This window comes from Nicotiana tabacum, chromosome 22, assembly GCF_000715075.1.
Source record: "Nicotiana tabacum cultivar K326 chromosome 22, ASM71507v2, whole genome shotgun sequence".
In the NCBI taxonomy this organism is placed as follows: domain Eukaryota; kingdom Viridiplantae; phylum Streptophyta; class Magnoliopsida; order Solanales; family Solanaceae; genus Nicotiana; species Nicotiana tabacum.
This window is the reverse complement of record NC_134101.1, coordinates 123900345-123916543: the sequence shown is the minus strand read 5'-3', so window position 1 is coordinate 123916543 and position 16199 is coordinate 123900345.

The following is a 16199-nucleotide window of genomic DNA, read 5'->3' as shown; positions in this document are numbered from 1 at the left end:
CAAGTTTTGGCAATCAGGCGCCCACTTGGAGAACAAGGGAATACAGTTCAAGTTTTGGCAACCAGGCACCCACTGGAGAACAAGGGAATACAGTTAAAGTGTTGGCAATCAAGCGTCCACCTGGAGAACAAGGTAATACAGTTAAAGTTTTGGCAATCAGGCGCCGACCTGGAGAACAAGGGAATACAATTCAAGTTTTGGCAATTAGGCACCAACCTGGAGAACAAGGAAATACAGTTCAAATTTTGGAAATCAAGCACCCACCTGGAGAACAAGGGAACACAGTTCAAGTTTTGGCAATCAGGCGCCCACTTGGAGAACAAGGGAATATAGTTCAAGTTTTGGCAATCAGGCGCCTACCTGGAGAACAAGGGTATACAGTTAAAGTTTCGGCAATCAGGTGCCCACCTGGAGAACAAGTGAATACAGTTCAAGTTTTGGCAATCAGACGCCCACCTTTTTTGGCAATTAGATGCCCACCTGGAGAACAAGGGAATACAGTTCAAGTTTTGGCAATCAGGCACCCACCTGGAGAACAAGGGAATACAGTTAAAGTGTTGGCAATCAGGAGCCGACCTGGAGAACAAGGGAATACAGTTAATGTTTTGGCAATCAGGTGCCGACCTAGAGAACAAGGGAATACAATTCAAGTTTTGGCAATCAGGCGCCCACCTGGAGAACAAGGAAATACAGTTCAAGTTTTGGCAATCAGGCACCCACTTGTTTTGGCAATTAGATGCCCACCTGGAGAACAAACGAACACAGTTCAAGTTTTGGCAATCAGGCGCCCACTTGGAGAACAAGGGAATACAGTTCAAGTTTTGGCAACCAGGCACCCACTGGAGAACAAGGGAATACAGTTAAAGTGTTGGCAATCAAGCGTCCACCTGGAGAACAAGGTAATACAGTTAAAGTTTTGGCAATCAGGCGCCGACCTGGAGAACAAGGGAATACAATTCAAGTTTTGGCAATCAGGCACCCACCTTGAGAACAAACGAATACAGTTCAAGTTTTGGCAATCAGGCGCCCACTTGGAGAACAAGGGAATACAGTTCAAGTTTTGGCAATTAGGCACCAACCTGGAGAACAAGGAAATACAGTTCAAATTTTGGAAATCAAGCACCCACCTAGAGAACAAAGGAATACAGTTCAAGTTTTGGCAATCAGGCGCCCACTTGGAGAACAAGGGAATATAGTTCAAGTTTTGGCAATCAGGCGCCTACCTGGAGAACAAGGGTATACAGTTAAAGTTCGGCAATCAGGCGCCCACCTGGAGAACAAGTGAATACAGTTCAAGTTTTGGCAATCAGACGCCCACCTTTTTTGGCAATTAGATGCCCACCTGGAGAACAAGGGAATATAGTTCAAGTTTTGGCAATCAGGCACCCACCTGGAGAACAAGGGAATACAGTTAAAGTGTTGGCAATCAGGCGCCGACCTGTAGAACAAGGGAATACAGTTAAAGTTTTGGCAATTAGGCGCCGACCTGGAGAACAAGGGAATACAATTCATGTTTTGGCAATTAGGCGCCCACCTGAAGAACAAGGGAATACAGTTCAAGTTATGGCAATCAGGCGGCCACTTGTTTTGGTAATTAGATGCCCACCTGGAGAACAAACGAATACAGTTCAAGTTTTGGCAATCAGGCGCCCACCTGGAGAACAAGGGAATACAGTTCAAGTTTTGGCAATCAGGCACCCACTGGAGAACAAGGGAATACAGTTAAAGTGTTGGCAATCAAGCGTCCACCTGGAGAACAAGGGAATACAGTTAATGTTTTGGCAATCAGGCGCCGACCTAGAGAACAAGGGAATACAATTCAAGTTTTGGCAATCAGGCGCCCACATGGAGAACAAGGGAATATAGTTCAAGTTTTGGCAATCAGGCGCCTACCTGGAGAACAAGGGAATACAGTTAAAGTTTCGGCAATCAGGCGCCCACCTAGAGAACAAGTGAATACAGTTCAAGTTTTGGCAATCAGACGCCCACCTTTTTTGGCAATTAGATGCCCACCTGGAGAACAAACGAATACAGTTCAAGTTTTGGTAATCAGGCGCCCACCTGGAGAACAAGGGAATACAGTTCAAGTTTTGGCAATCAGACGCCCACTTGTTTTGGCAATTAGATGCCCACCTGGAGAACAAACGAACACAGTTCAAGTTTTGGTAATCAGGCGCCCACTTGGAGAACAAGGGAATACAGTTCAAGTTTTGGCAACCAGGCACCCACTGGAGAACAAGGAAATACAGTTAAAGTGTTGGCAATCAAGCGTCCACCTGGAGAACAAGGTAATACAGTTAAAGTTTTGGCAATCAGGCGCCGACCTGGAGAACAAGGTAATACAATTCAAGTTTTGGCAATCAGGCACCCACCTGGAGAACAAACGAATACAGTTCAAGTTTTGGCAATCAGGCGCCCACTTGGAGAACAAGGGAATACAGTTCAAGTTTTGGCAATTAGGCACCAACCTGGAGAACAAGGGAATACAGTTCATGTTTTGGTAATCAGGCGCCCACATGGAGAAGAAGGGAATACAATTCAAGTTTTGGCAATCAGGCGCCCACCAGGAGAACAAGGGAATATAGTTCAAGTTTTGGCAATCAGGCGCCCACCTGGAGAACAAGGGAATACAGTTCAGGTTTTGGCAATCAGGCGCCCACATGGAGAACAAGGGTATACAGTTCAAGTTTAGGCAATCAGGTGCCCACCTGGAGAACAAGGGAATACAGTTCAAGTTTTGGCAATCAAGCGCCCACCTGGAGAACAAGGGAATACAGTTCATGTTTTGGTAATCAGGCGCCCACATGGAGAAGAAGGGAATACAGTTCAAGTTTTGGCAATCAGGCGCCCACCAGGAGAACAAGGGAATACAGTTCAAGTTTTGGCAATCAGGCGCCCACCTGGAGAACAAGGGAATACATTTCAAGTTTTGGCAATCAGACGCCCACTTGTTTTGGCAATTAGATGCCCACCTGGAGAACAAACGAACACAGTTCAAGTTTTGGCAATCAGGCGCCCACTTGGAGAACAAGGGAATACAGTTCAAGTTTTGGCAACCAGGCACCCACTGGAGAACAAGGAAATACAGTTAAAGTGTTGGCAATCAAGCGTCCACCTGGAGAACAAGGTAATACAGTTAAAGTTTTGGCAATCAGGCGCCGACCTGGAGAACAAGGGAATACAATTCAAGTTTTGGATATCAGGCACCCACCTGGAGAACAAACGAATACAGTTCAAGTTTTGGCAATCAGGCGCCCACTTGGAGAACAAGGGAATACAGTTCAAGTTTTGGCAATTAGGCACCAACCTGGAGAACAAGGAAATACAGTTCAAATTTTGGAAATCAAGCACCCACCAAGAGAACAAGGGAATACAGTTCAAGTTTTGGCAATCAGGCGCCCACTTGGAGAACAAGGGAATATAGTTCAAGTTTTGGCAATCAGGCGCCTACCTGGAGAACAAGGGTATACAGTTAAATTTCGGCAATCAGGCGCCCACCTGGAGAACAAGTGAATACAGTTCAAGTTTTGGCAATCAGACGCCCACCTTTTTTGGCAATTAGATGCCCACCTGGAGAACAAGGGAATACAGTTCAAGTTTTGGCAATCAGGCACCCACCTGGAGAACAAGGGAATACAGTTAAAGTGTTGGCAATCAGGCGCCGACCTGTAGAACAAAGGAATACAGTTAATGTTTTGGCAATTAGGCGCCGACCTGGAGAACAAGGGAATACAATTCATGTTTTGGCAATTAGGCGCCCACCTGAAGAACAAGGGAATACAGTTCAAGTTATGGCAATCAGGCGGCCACTTGTTTTGGTAATTAGATGCCCACCTGGAGAACAAACGAATACAGTTCAAGTTTTGGCAATCAGGCGCCCACCTGGAGAACAAGGGAATACAGTTCAAGTTTTGGCAATCAGGCACCCACTGGAGAACAAGGGAATACAGTTAAAGTGTTGGCAATCAAGCGTCCACCTGGAGAACAAGGGAATACAGTTAATGTTTTGGCAATCAGGCGCCGACCTAGAGAACAAGGGAATACAATTCAAGTTTTGGCAATCAGGCGCCCACATGGAGAACAAGGGAATATAGTTCAAGTTTTGGCAATCAGGCGCCTACCTGGAGAACAAGGGAATACAGTTAAAGTTTCGGCAATCAGGCGCCCACCTAGAGAACAAGTGAATACAGTTCAAGTTTTGGCAATCAGACGCCCACCTTTTTTGGCAATTAGATGCCCACCTGGAGAACAAACGAATACAGTTCAAGTTTTGGTAATCAGGCGCCCACCTGGAGAACAAGGGAATACATTTCATGTTTTGGCAATCAGGCACCCACCTGGAGAACAAGGGAATACAGTTAAAGTGTTGGCAATCAGGCGCCGACCTGGAGAACAAGGGAATACAGTTAAAGTTTTGGCAATCAGGCGCCGACCTGGAGAACAAGGGAATACAATTCAAGTTTTGGCGATCAGGCGCCCACTTGTTTTGGCAATTAGATGCCCACCTAGAGAACAAACGAATACAGTTCAAGTTTTGGCAATCAGGTGCCCACTTGGAGAACAAGGGAATACAGTTCAAATTTTGGTAATTAGGCACCCACTGGAGAACAAGGGAATACAGTTAAAGTGTTGGCAATCAAGCGTCCACCTGGAGAACAAGGTAATACAGTTAAAGTTTTGGAAATCAGGCGCCGACCTGGAGAACAAGGGAATACAATTCAAGTTTTGGCAATCGGACGACCACCTGGAGAACAAACGAATACAGTTCAAGTTTTGGCAATTAGGCTCCCACCTGGAGAACAAGGGAATACAGTTCAAGTTTTGGTAATTAGGCACCAACTTGGAGAACAAGGAAATACTGTTCAAGTTTTGGAAATCAAGCACCCACCTGGAGAACAAGGGATTACAGTTCAAGTTTTGGCAATCAGGCGCCCACATGGAGAACAAGGGAATACAGTTCAAGTTTTGGCAATCAGGCGCCCACCTGGAGAACAAGGGAATACAGTTCAAGTTTTGGCAATCAGGCGCCCACTTGGAGAACAAGGGAATACAGTTCAAGATTTGGCAATTAGGCACCAACTTGGAGAACAAGGGATTACAGTTCAAGTTTGGCAATCAGGCGCCAACCTAGAGAATAAGGGAATACAGTTCAAGTTTGGGTAATCAGGCGCCCATATGGAGAACAAGGGAATACAGTTAAAGTTTTGGCAATTAGGCGCCCACCTGGAGAACAAGGGAATACAGTTCAAGTTTGGGTAATCAGGCGCCACATGGAGAACAAAAGAATACAGTTCAAGTTTTGGCAATTAGGCGACAACCTGGTGAACAAGGGAATACAGTTCAAGTTTTGGCAATCAGGCGCCCACCTAGAGAACAAGGGAATACAGTTAAGGTTTTGGCAATCAGGCGCCCACCTGAGAACAGGGGAATACAGTTAAAGTTTTGGCAATCAAGCGCCTACCTAAAGAACAAGGGAATGCAATTAAAGTTTTGGCAATCAGGCGCCCACCTGGAGAACAAGGGAATACGGTTAAGGTTTTGGCAATCAGGCGCCCACCTGAGAACAGGGGAATACAGTTAAAGTTTTGGCAATCAATCGCCTACCTAAAGAACAAGGGAATACAATTAAAGTTTTGGCAATCAGGCGCCCACCTGGAGAACAAGGGAATACAGTTCAGGTTTTGGCAATCAGGCGCCCACATGGAGAACAAGGGTATACAGTTCAAGTTTTGGCAATCAGGTGCCCACCTTTGGCAATCAGGCGCCCACCTGGAGAACAAGGGAATACAGTTCATGTTTTGGTAATCAGGCGCCCACATGGAGAAGAAGGGAATACAGTTCAAGTTTTGGCAATCAGGCGCCCACCAGGAGAACAAGGGAATACAGTTCAAGTTTTGGCAATCAGGCGCCCACCTGGAGAACAAGGGAATACAGTTAAGGTTTTGGCAATCAGACGCCCACCTGGAGAACAAGGGAATACAATTTAAGTTTTGGCTATCAGGCGCCCACATGGAGAACAAGGGAATACAGTTCAAGTTTTGGCAATCAGGCACCAACTTGGAGAACAAGGGATTACAGTTCAAGTTTGGCAATCAGGCGCCAACCTAGAGAATAAGGGAATACAGTTCAAGTTTGGGTAATCAGGCGCCCACATGGAGAACAAGGGAATACAGTTCAAGTTTTGGCAATTAGGCGCCCACCTGGAGAACAAGGGAATACAGTTCAAGTTTGGGTAATCAGGCGCCCACATGGAGAACAAGGGAATACAGTTCAAGTTTTGGCAATCAGGCGCTCACCTGGAGAACAAGGGAATACAGTTCAAGTTTTGGCAATCAGGCGCCCACCTGGAGAACAAGGGAATACGGTTAAGGTTTTGGCAATCAGGCGCCCACCTGAGAACAGGGGAATACAGTTTAAGTTTTGGCAATCAAGCGCCTACCTAAAGAACAAGGGAATACAATTAAAGTTTTGGCAATCAGGCGTCCACCTGGAGAACAAGGGAATACAGTTCAAGTTTTGGCAATCAGGCGCCCACATGGAGAACAAGGGAATACAGTTCAAGTTTTGGCAATTAGTGATAACAACTAGGTTGGGAATCCAAATTAGAGTAAGAATTTGAGAAGTAAATGTGGAAACAATAACAACAAGGAATTGAACAACTAGAATTAAAGAGATGAAAATAAAGGATATGGGACGAATTCAAGGAAAGAATTCCAAGAACGTAAGTTCTATAGCCTTGGGGCTGATTTGGTAACCCAATTTTCCTCCTCTTGGACTTCAATTTGGACTACCAAATAGTTATAAAACTTGGACAATTCATCTCCTTTGGGCTTGAGCTCTTCCTCTACAATTAAAAGCTTCTGGACTTTTATGCCTTAGTATTCCTATAAATTGGGTGTTCTTCTCATTCATAAGATAGAACATTTATTGATTAAGTATATCATACTTTGAGAGTTCTTTTGAACCTTTGTTACTTGTGCTTTGAGATTTATCTTTCAACCTTTACTAGTTCTTAGTTCAAGGTAGTAAGATTACTTCTCTTTTATGATATCTTTGATTCCTTTGTGGTATTCTTAGAAGGCGATTAATACTAGTTATTAATTGTTGTCTCAAGTTACTCGTAAAGTGGTCAAGATCCGAATCTATTGTTTTGATTTGCTTTTTAAGTAAAGGCGTTTGATTTCTTCCATAAATCAAGACGTTGTTACTTTGATCTTGTCAATGCTATAGAACTTACGTTCTATATACCTCCTTGAAAGTGCATCAGCAACAACATTTTCTTTCCCTTGTTTGCAAGAAATTACATAAGGAAACGTTTCAATGAATTCAACCCACTTAGCATGCCTTCTACTAAGCTTACAGGTAATATTTTAAGTATTTTAAGACTGGTGCATCAAGTATTTTAAGGATTCATGATCAGTTTTAATGACAAACTCTCTTGGCCACAGGTAATATTGCCATGTGGCTAAAGCCCTTACCAAAGCATATAACTCTTTGTCATAAGTGGAATAGTTCAATGTGGCTCCACTTAACTTTTCACTAAAGTAGGCAATAGGTTTAGAATCTTGCATCAAAACAGCACCAGTCTAGCAACCTTAGCTTGCAACTCTTTAGCTTGAGATTTTGTAAATGGCCTTAGAGCTTCAAAAACTCTATCATCTCTATCATTGTCCTTAACTATATCCTTGTTCTTGATGCTATCAATTAGGCACCAACTTGGAGAACAAGGGATTACAGTTCAAGTTTGGCAATCAGGCGCCAACCTAGAGAATAAGGGAATACAGTTCAAGTTTTGGCAATCAGGCGCCGACCTGGAGAACAAGGGAATACAATTCATGTTTTGGCAATCAGGCGCCCACCTGGAGAACAAGGGAATAAAGTTCAAGTTTTGGCAACTAGGCACCAACCTAGATAACAAGGAATTACAGTTCAAGTTTAGCAATCAGGCGCCAACCTGGAGAATAAAGGAATACAGTTCAAGTTTGGGGAATCGGGCGCCCACATGGAGAACAAGGGAATACTGTTCAAGTTTGGGTAATCAGACGCCCACATGGAGAACAAGGGAATAGAATTCAAGTTTTGTCCATTAGGCGCCCACCTGGAGAACAAGGGAATACAGTTCAAGTTTTGTCAATCAGGCGCCCACTTAGAGAACAAGGGAATACAGTTAAAGTTTTGGCAATCAGGCGCCTCTCTAAAGAACAAGGGAATACAATTAAAGTTTTGGAAATCAGGCACCCACCTGGATAACAAGGGAATATAGTTCAAGTTATGGCTATCAGGCGCCCACATGGAGAACAAGGGAATACAGTTGAAGTTTTGGCAATCAGGCACCCACCTGGAGAACAAGGGAATACAGTTAAAGTGTTGGCAATCATGCGTCCACCTGGAGAACAAGGGAATACAGTTAAAGTTTTGGCAATCAGGCGCCGACCTGGAGAACAAGGGAATATAGTCAAAGTTTTGGCAATCAGGCGCCGACCTGGAGAACAAGGGAATACAATTCAAGTTTTGGCAATCAGGCGTCCACCTGGAGATCAAACGACTACAGTTCAAGTTTTGGCATTCAGCCACCGACCTGGAGAACAAGGGAATACAATTCAAGTTTTGGCAATCAGGTGCCCACCTGGAGAACAAGGGAATACAGTTCAAGTTTTGGCAACTAGGCACCAACCTAGATAACAAGGAATTACAGTTCAAGTTTAGCAATCAAGCGCCAACCTGGAGAATAAAGGAATACAGTTCAAGTTTGGGGAATCAGGCGCCGACATGGAGAACAAGGGAATAGTGTTCGAGTTTGGGTAATCAGGCGCCCACATGGAGAACAAGGGAATACAATTCAAGTTTTGTCCATTAGGCGCCCACTTGGAGAACAAGGGAATACAGTTCAAGTTTTGTCAATCAGGCGGCCACCTGGAGAACAAGGGAATACAGTTAAAGTTTTGGCAATCGGGCGCCCACCTGAGAACGGGAATACAGTTAAAGTTTCGGCAATCAGGCGCCCACCTGATGAGAACAGGGGAATAAAGTTCAAGTGTTGGCAATCAGGCGCCCACATGGAGAACAAGGAAATACAGTTCAAGTTTCGGCAATCAGGCGCCCACCTGGAGAACAAGGGAATATAGTTCAAGTTTGGCAATCAGGCACTAACCTGGATAATAAGGGAATACAATTCAAGTTTGGGTAATCAGGCGCCCACATGGAGAATAAGGGAATACAGTTCAAGTTTTGGCAATCAGGCGCGCACTTGTAGAACAAGGGAATACAGTTCAAGTTTTGTCAATCAGGCGCCCACATAGAGAACAGGGGAATACAGTTAATGTTTCGGCAATCAGGCGCCTCTCTAAAGAACAAGGGAATACAATTAAAGTTTTGGCAATCAGACACCCACCTTGAGAACAAGGGAATATAGTTCAAGTTATGGCTATCTGGCGCCCACATGGAGAACAAGGGAATACAATTCAAGTTTTGGCAATCAGGCGCCCACTTGGAGAACAAGGGAATACAGTTCAAGTTTTGGCAATCAGGCACCCACCTGGAGAACAAGGGATTACAGTTAAAGTGTTGGCAATCATGCGTCCACCTGGAGAACAAGGGTATCAGGCGCCAACCTGGAGAACAAGGGAATATAGTTAAAGTTTTGGCAATCAAGCGCCGACCTGGAGAACAAGGGAATACAATTCAAGTTTTGGCAATCAGGCGCCCACCTGGAGAACAAACGAATACAGTTCAAGTTTTGGCAATCAGGGGCCGACCTGGAGAACAAGGGAATACAATTCAAGTTTTGGCAATCAGGCGCCCACCTGGAGAACAAGGGAATACAGTTCAAGTTTTGGCAACTAGGCACCAACCTAGATAACAAGGAATTATAGTTCAAGTTTAGCAATCAGGTGCAAACCTGGAGAATAAAGGAATACAGTTCAAGTTTGGGAATCAGGCGCCCACATGGAGAACAAGGGAATACTGTTCAAGTTTGGGTAATCAGGCGCCCACATGGAGAACAAGGGAATACAATTCAAGTTTTGTCCATTAGGCGCCCACCTGGAGAACAAGGGAATACAGTTAAAGTTTCGGCAATCAGGCGCCCACCTGATGAGACCAGGGGAATAGAGTTAAAGTTTTGGCAATCAAGTGCCTATCTAAAGAATAAGGTAATACAATTAAAGTTTTGGCACTCAGACGCCCACCTGGAGAACAAGGGAATATAGTTCAAGTTTTAGCAATCGGGCGCCCACCTGGAGAACAAGAGAATATAGTTCAAGTTTTGGCAATCAGGCACCCACCTGGAGAACAAGGGAATAGTTCAAGTGTTGGCAATCAGGCGCCTACCTGATGAGAACAGGGGAATACAGTTAAAGTTTTGGCAATCAAGTGCCTACCTAAAGAACAAGGGATTACAATTAAAGTTTTGGCAATCAGGCGCCCACCTGGAGAACAAGGGAATATAGTTCAAGTTTTGACAATCAAGCGCTTACCTGGAGAACAAGGGAATATAGTTCAAGTTTTGTCAATCAGGCGCCCACCTAAGAAGAGGGTAATACTGTTAAAGTTTTGGCAATAAGGTGCCACCTAAAGAACAAGGGAATACAATTAAAGTTTTAACAGTTAGGCGCCCACCTGGAGAACAAGGGAATACAGTTCAAGTTTTGGCAATCAGGCGCCCACATGGAGAACAAGGGAATATAGTTCAAGTGCTGGCAATCAGGCGCCCACTTGGAGAACAAGGGAATATATTTCAAGTTTTGGCAATTAGGCACCAACCTAGAAAACAAGGTATTACAGTTAAAGTTTGGCAATCAGGCACCAACCTGGAGAATAAGGGAATACAATTCAAGTTTGGGTAATCAGGCGCCCACATGGAGAATAAGGGAATATAGTTCAAGTTATGGCAATCAGGCGCACACATGGAGAACAAGGGAATACAGTTCAAGTTTTGGCAATCAGGCTCCCACCTGGAGAACAAGGGAATACAGTTCAAGTTTTGGCAATCAGGCACCCACCTGGAGAACAAGGGAATACAGTTAAAGTGTTGGCAATCATGCGTCCACCTTGAGAACAAGGGAATACAGTTAAAGTTTTGGCAATCAGGCGCCGACCTGGAGAACAAGGGAATACAGTTCAAGTTTTGGCAATCAGGCGCCCACATGGAGAACAAGGGAATATAGTTCAAGTGCTGGCAATCAGGCGCCCACTGGAGAACAAGGGAATACATTTCAAGTTTTGGCAATTAGGCACCAACCTAGAAAACAAGGTATTACAGTTAAAGTTTGGCAATCAGCCACCAACCTGGAGAATAAGGGAATACAATTCAAGTTTGGGTAATCAGGCGCCCACATGGAGAATAAGGGAATATAGTTCAAGTTATGGCAATCAGGCGCACACATGGAGAACAAGGGAATACAGTTCAAGTTTTGGCAATCAGGCTCCCACCTGGAGAACAAGGGAATACAGTTCAAGTTTTGGCAATCAGGCACCCACCTGGAGAACAAGGGAATACAGTTAAAGTGTTGGCAATCATGCGTCCACCTTGAGAACAAGGGAATACAGTTAAAGTTTTGGCAATCAGGCGCCGACCTGGAGAACAAGGGAATACAGTTAAAGTTTTGGCACTCAGGCGCCGACTTGGAGAACAAGGGAATACAATTCAAGTTTTGGCAATCAGGCGCCCACCTGGAGAACAAACAAATACAGTTCAAGTTTTGGTAATCAGGCGCAGACCTGGAGTACAAGGGAATACAATTCAAGTTTTGGCAATCAGGTGCCCACCTGGAGAACAAGGGAATACAGTTCAAGTTTTGGCAACTAGGCACCAACCTAGAGAACAAGGAATTACAGTTCAAGACCTGGAGAATAAAGGAATACAGTTCAAGTTTGGGGAATCAGGCGCCCACATGGAGAACAAGGGAATACAGTTCAAGTTTGGGTAATCAGGCGCCCACATGGAGAACAAGGAAATACAATTCAAGTTTTGGTCATTAGGCGCCCACCTGGAGAACTAGGGAATACAGTTCAAGTTTTGTCAATCAGACATCCACCTGGAGAACAAGGGAATACAGTTCAAGTTTTGGCAATCAGGCACCCACCTGGAGAACAAGGGAATATAGTTCAAGTGTTGGCAATCAGGCACCCACCTGATGAGAATAGGGGAATACAGTTAAAGTTTTGGCAATCAAGTGCCTACCTAAAGAACAAGGGAATACAATTAAAGTTTTGGCACTCAGGCGCCCACCTGGAGAACAAGGGAATATAGTTCAAGTTTTGGCAATCAGGCGCCCACCTTGAGAACAAGGGAATATAGTTCAAGTTTTGGCAATCAGGCACCCACCTGGAGAACAAGAGAATATAGTTCAAGTGTTGGCAATTAGGCGCCCACCTGATGAGAACAGGGGAATACAGTTAAAGTTTTGGCAATCAAGTACCTACCTAAAGAACAAGGGAATACAATTAAAGTTTTGGCAATCAGGCGCCCACCTGGAGAACAAGGGAATATAGTTCAAGTTTTGGAAATCAAGCGCCCACCTGGAAAACAAGGGAATACAATTCAAGTTTTGGCAATTAGGCACCAACCTAGAGAACAAGGCATTACAGTTCAAGTTTGGCAATCAGGGACCAACCTGGAGAATAAGGGAATACAATTCAAGTTTGGGTAATCAGGCGCCCACATGGAGAATACGGGAATATAGTTCAAGTTATGGCAATAAGGCGCCCACATGGAGAACAAGGGAATACAGTTCAAGTTTTGGCAATCAGGCACGTGGAAACAAGGGAATACAGTTAAAGTGTTGGCAATCAGGCGCCAACTGGAGAACAAGGGAATACAGTTAAAGTTTTGGCAATCAGGGGCCGACCTGGAGAACAAGGGAAATACAATTCAAGTTTTGGCAATCAGGCGCCCACATGGAGAACGAACGAATACAGTTCAAGTTTTGGCAATCAGGCGCCGACCTGGAGAACAAGGGAATACAATTCAAGTTTTGGCAATCAGGCGCCCACCTGGAGAACAAGGGAATACAGTTCAAGTTTTGGCAATCAGGCGCCCACATGGAGAACAAGGGAATACAGTTCAAGTTTTGGCAATTAGGCACCAACCTAAAGAACAAGGAATTATAGTTCAAGTTTGGCAATCAGGCGCCAACCTGGAGAATAAAGGAATACAATTCAAGTTTGGGTAATCAGGCGCCCACATGGAGAATAAGGGAATATAGTTCAAGTTATGGCAATCAGGCGCACACATGGAGAACAAGGGAATGCAGTTCAAGTTTTGGCAATCAGGCTCCCACCTGGAGAACAAGGGAATACAGTTCAAGTTTTGGCAATCAGGCACCCACCTGGAGAACAAGGGAATACAGTTAAAGTGTTGGCAATCATGCGTCCACCTTGAGAACAAGGGAATACAGTTAAAGTTTTGGCAATCAGGCGCCGACCTGGAGAACAAGGGAATACAGTTAATGTTTTGGCACTTAGGCGCCGACTTGGAGAACAAGGGAATACAATTCAAGTTTTGGCAATCAGGCGCCCACCTGGAGAACAAACGAATACAGTTCAAGTTTTGGTAATCAGGCGCCGACCTGGAGAACAAGGGAATACAATTCAAGTTTTGGCAATCAGGCGCCCACATGGAGAACAAATGAATACAGTTCAAGTTTTGGCAATCAGGCGCCGACCTGGAGAACAAGGGAATACAATTCAAGTTTTGGCAATCAGGCGCCCACCTGGAGAACAAGGGAATACAGTTCAAGTTTTGGCAATCAGGCGCCCACATGGAGAACAAGGGAATACAGTTCAAGTTTTGGCAACTAGGCACCAAGCTAGAGAATAAGGAATTACAGTTCAAGTTTGGCAATCAGGCGCCAACCTGGAGAATAAAGGAATACAGTTCAAGTTTGGGGAATCAGGCGCCCACATGGAGAACAAGGGAATACAGTTCAAGTTTGGGTAATCAGGCGCCCACATGGAGAACAAGGGAATACAATTCAAGTTTTGGCTATTAGGCGCCCACCTCGAGAACAAGGAAATACTGTTCAAGTTTTGTCAATCAGGCGCCCACCTAGAGAACAAGGGAATACAGTTAAGGTTTTGGCAATCAGGCGCCCACCTGAGAACGGGAATACATTTAAAGTTTCGGCAATCAGGCGCCCACCTAAAGAACAAGGGAATACAATTAAAGTTTTGGCAATCAGGCACCCACCTGGAGAACAAGGGAATATAGTTCAAGTCTTGGCAATCAGGCGCCCACATGGAGATCAAGGGAATACAGTTCAAGTTTTGGCAATCAGGCGCGCACCTGGTGAACAAACGAATCAGTTCAAGTTTTGGCAATCAGGCGCCGACCTGGAGAACAAGGGAATACAATTTAAGTTTTGTCAATCAGGCGCCCACCTGGAGAACAAGGGAATACATTTAAAGTTTTGGCAATCAGGCGCCCACCTGAGAACAAGGGAATATAGTTCAAGTCTTGGCAATCAGGCGCCCACATGGAGAACAAGGGAATACAGTTCAAGTTTTGGCAATCAGGCGCCCACCTGGTGAACAAACGAATACAGTTCAAGTTTTGGCACTCAGGCGCCCACCTGGAGAACAAGGGAATATAGTTCAAGTTTTGGTAATATAGTTCAAGTTATGGCAATCAGGCGCCCACATGGAGAACAAGGGAATACAGTTCAAGTTTTGGCAATCAGGCACGTGGAGAACAAGGGAATACAGTTAAAGTGTTGGCAATCAGGCGCCAACTGGAGAACAAGGGAATACAGTTAAAGTTTTGGCAATCAGGCGCCGACCTGGAGAACAAGGGAAATACAATTCAAGTTTTGGCAATCAGGCGCCCACATGGAGAACAAACGAATACAGTTCAAGTTTTGGCAATCAGGCACCGACCTGGAGAACAAGGGAATACAATTCAAGTTTTGGCAATCAGGCGCCCACCTGGAGAACAAGGGAATACAGTTCAAGTTTTAGCAATTAGGCGCCCACCTGGAGAACAAGGGAATACAGTTCAAGTTTTGGCAACTAGGCACCAACCTAGAGAACAAGGAATTACAGTTCAAGTTTGGCAATCAGGCGCCAACCTGGAGAATAAAGGAATACAGTTCAAGTTTGGGGAATCAGGCGCCCACATGGAGAACAAGAGAATACAGTTCAAGTTTGGGTAATCAGGCGCCCACATGGAGAACAAGGGAATACAATTCAAGTTTTGGCTATTAGGCGCCCACCTGGAGAACAAGGAAATACTGCTCAAGTTTTGTCAATCAGGTGCCCACCTGGAGAACAAGGGAATACAGTTAAAGTTTTGGCAATCAGGCGCCGACCTGGAGAACAAGGGAATACAGTTAAAGTTTTGGCACAAGCGCCGACCTGGAGAACAAGGGAATACAATTCCAGTTTTGGCAATCTGGTGCCCACCTGGAGAACAAACGAATACAGTTCAAGTTTTGGTAATCAGGCGCCGACCTGGAGTACAAGGGAATACAATTCAAGTTTTGGCAATCAGTCGCCCACCTGGAGAATAAGGGAATACAGTTCAAGTTTTGGAAACTAGGCACCAACTTAGAGAACAAGGAATTACAGTTCAAGTTTGGTAATCAGGCGCCAACCTGGAGAATAAAGGAATACAGTTCAAGTTTGGGGAATCAGGCGCTCACATGGAGAACATGGGAATACAGTTCAAGTTTGGGTAATCAAGCGCCCACATGGAGAACAAGGGAATACAATTCAAGTTTTGGCTATTAGGCGCCCACCTGGAGAACAACGAAATACTGTTCAAGTTTTGTCAATCGGGCGCTCACCTGGAGAACAAGGGAATACAGTTAAAGTTTTGGCAATCAGGCGCCCACCTGAGAACGGGAATACAGTTAAAGTTTCGGCAATCAGGCGCCCACCTAAAGAACAAGGGAATGCAATTAAAGTTTTGGCAATCAGGCACCCACCTGGAGAACAAGGGAATATAGTTCAAGTCTTGGCAATCAGGAGCCCACATGGAGAACAAGGGAATACAGTACAAGTTTTTTCAATCAGGCGCCCACCTGGTGAACAAACGAATACAGTTCAAGTTTTGGCACTCAGGCGCCCACCTGGAGAACAAGGGAATATAGTTCAAGTTTTGGCAATCAGGCACCCACCTGGAGAACAAGGGAATATAGTTCATGTGTTGGCAATTAGGCGCCCACCTGATGAGAACAGGGGAATACAGTTAAAGTTTTGGC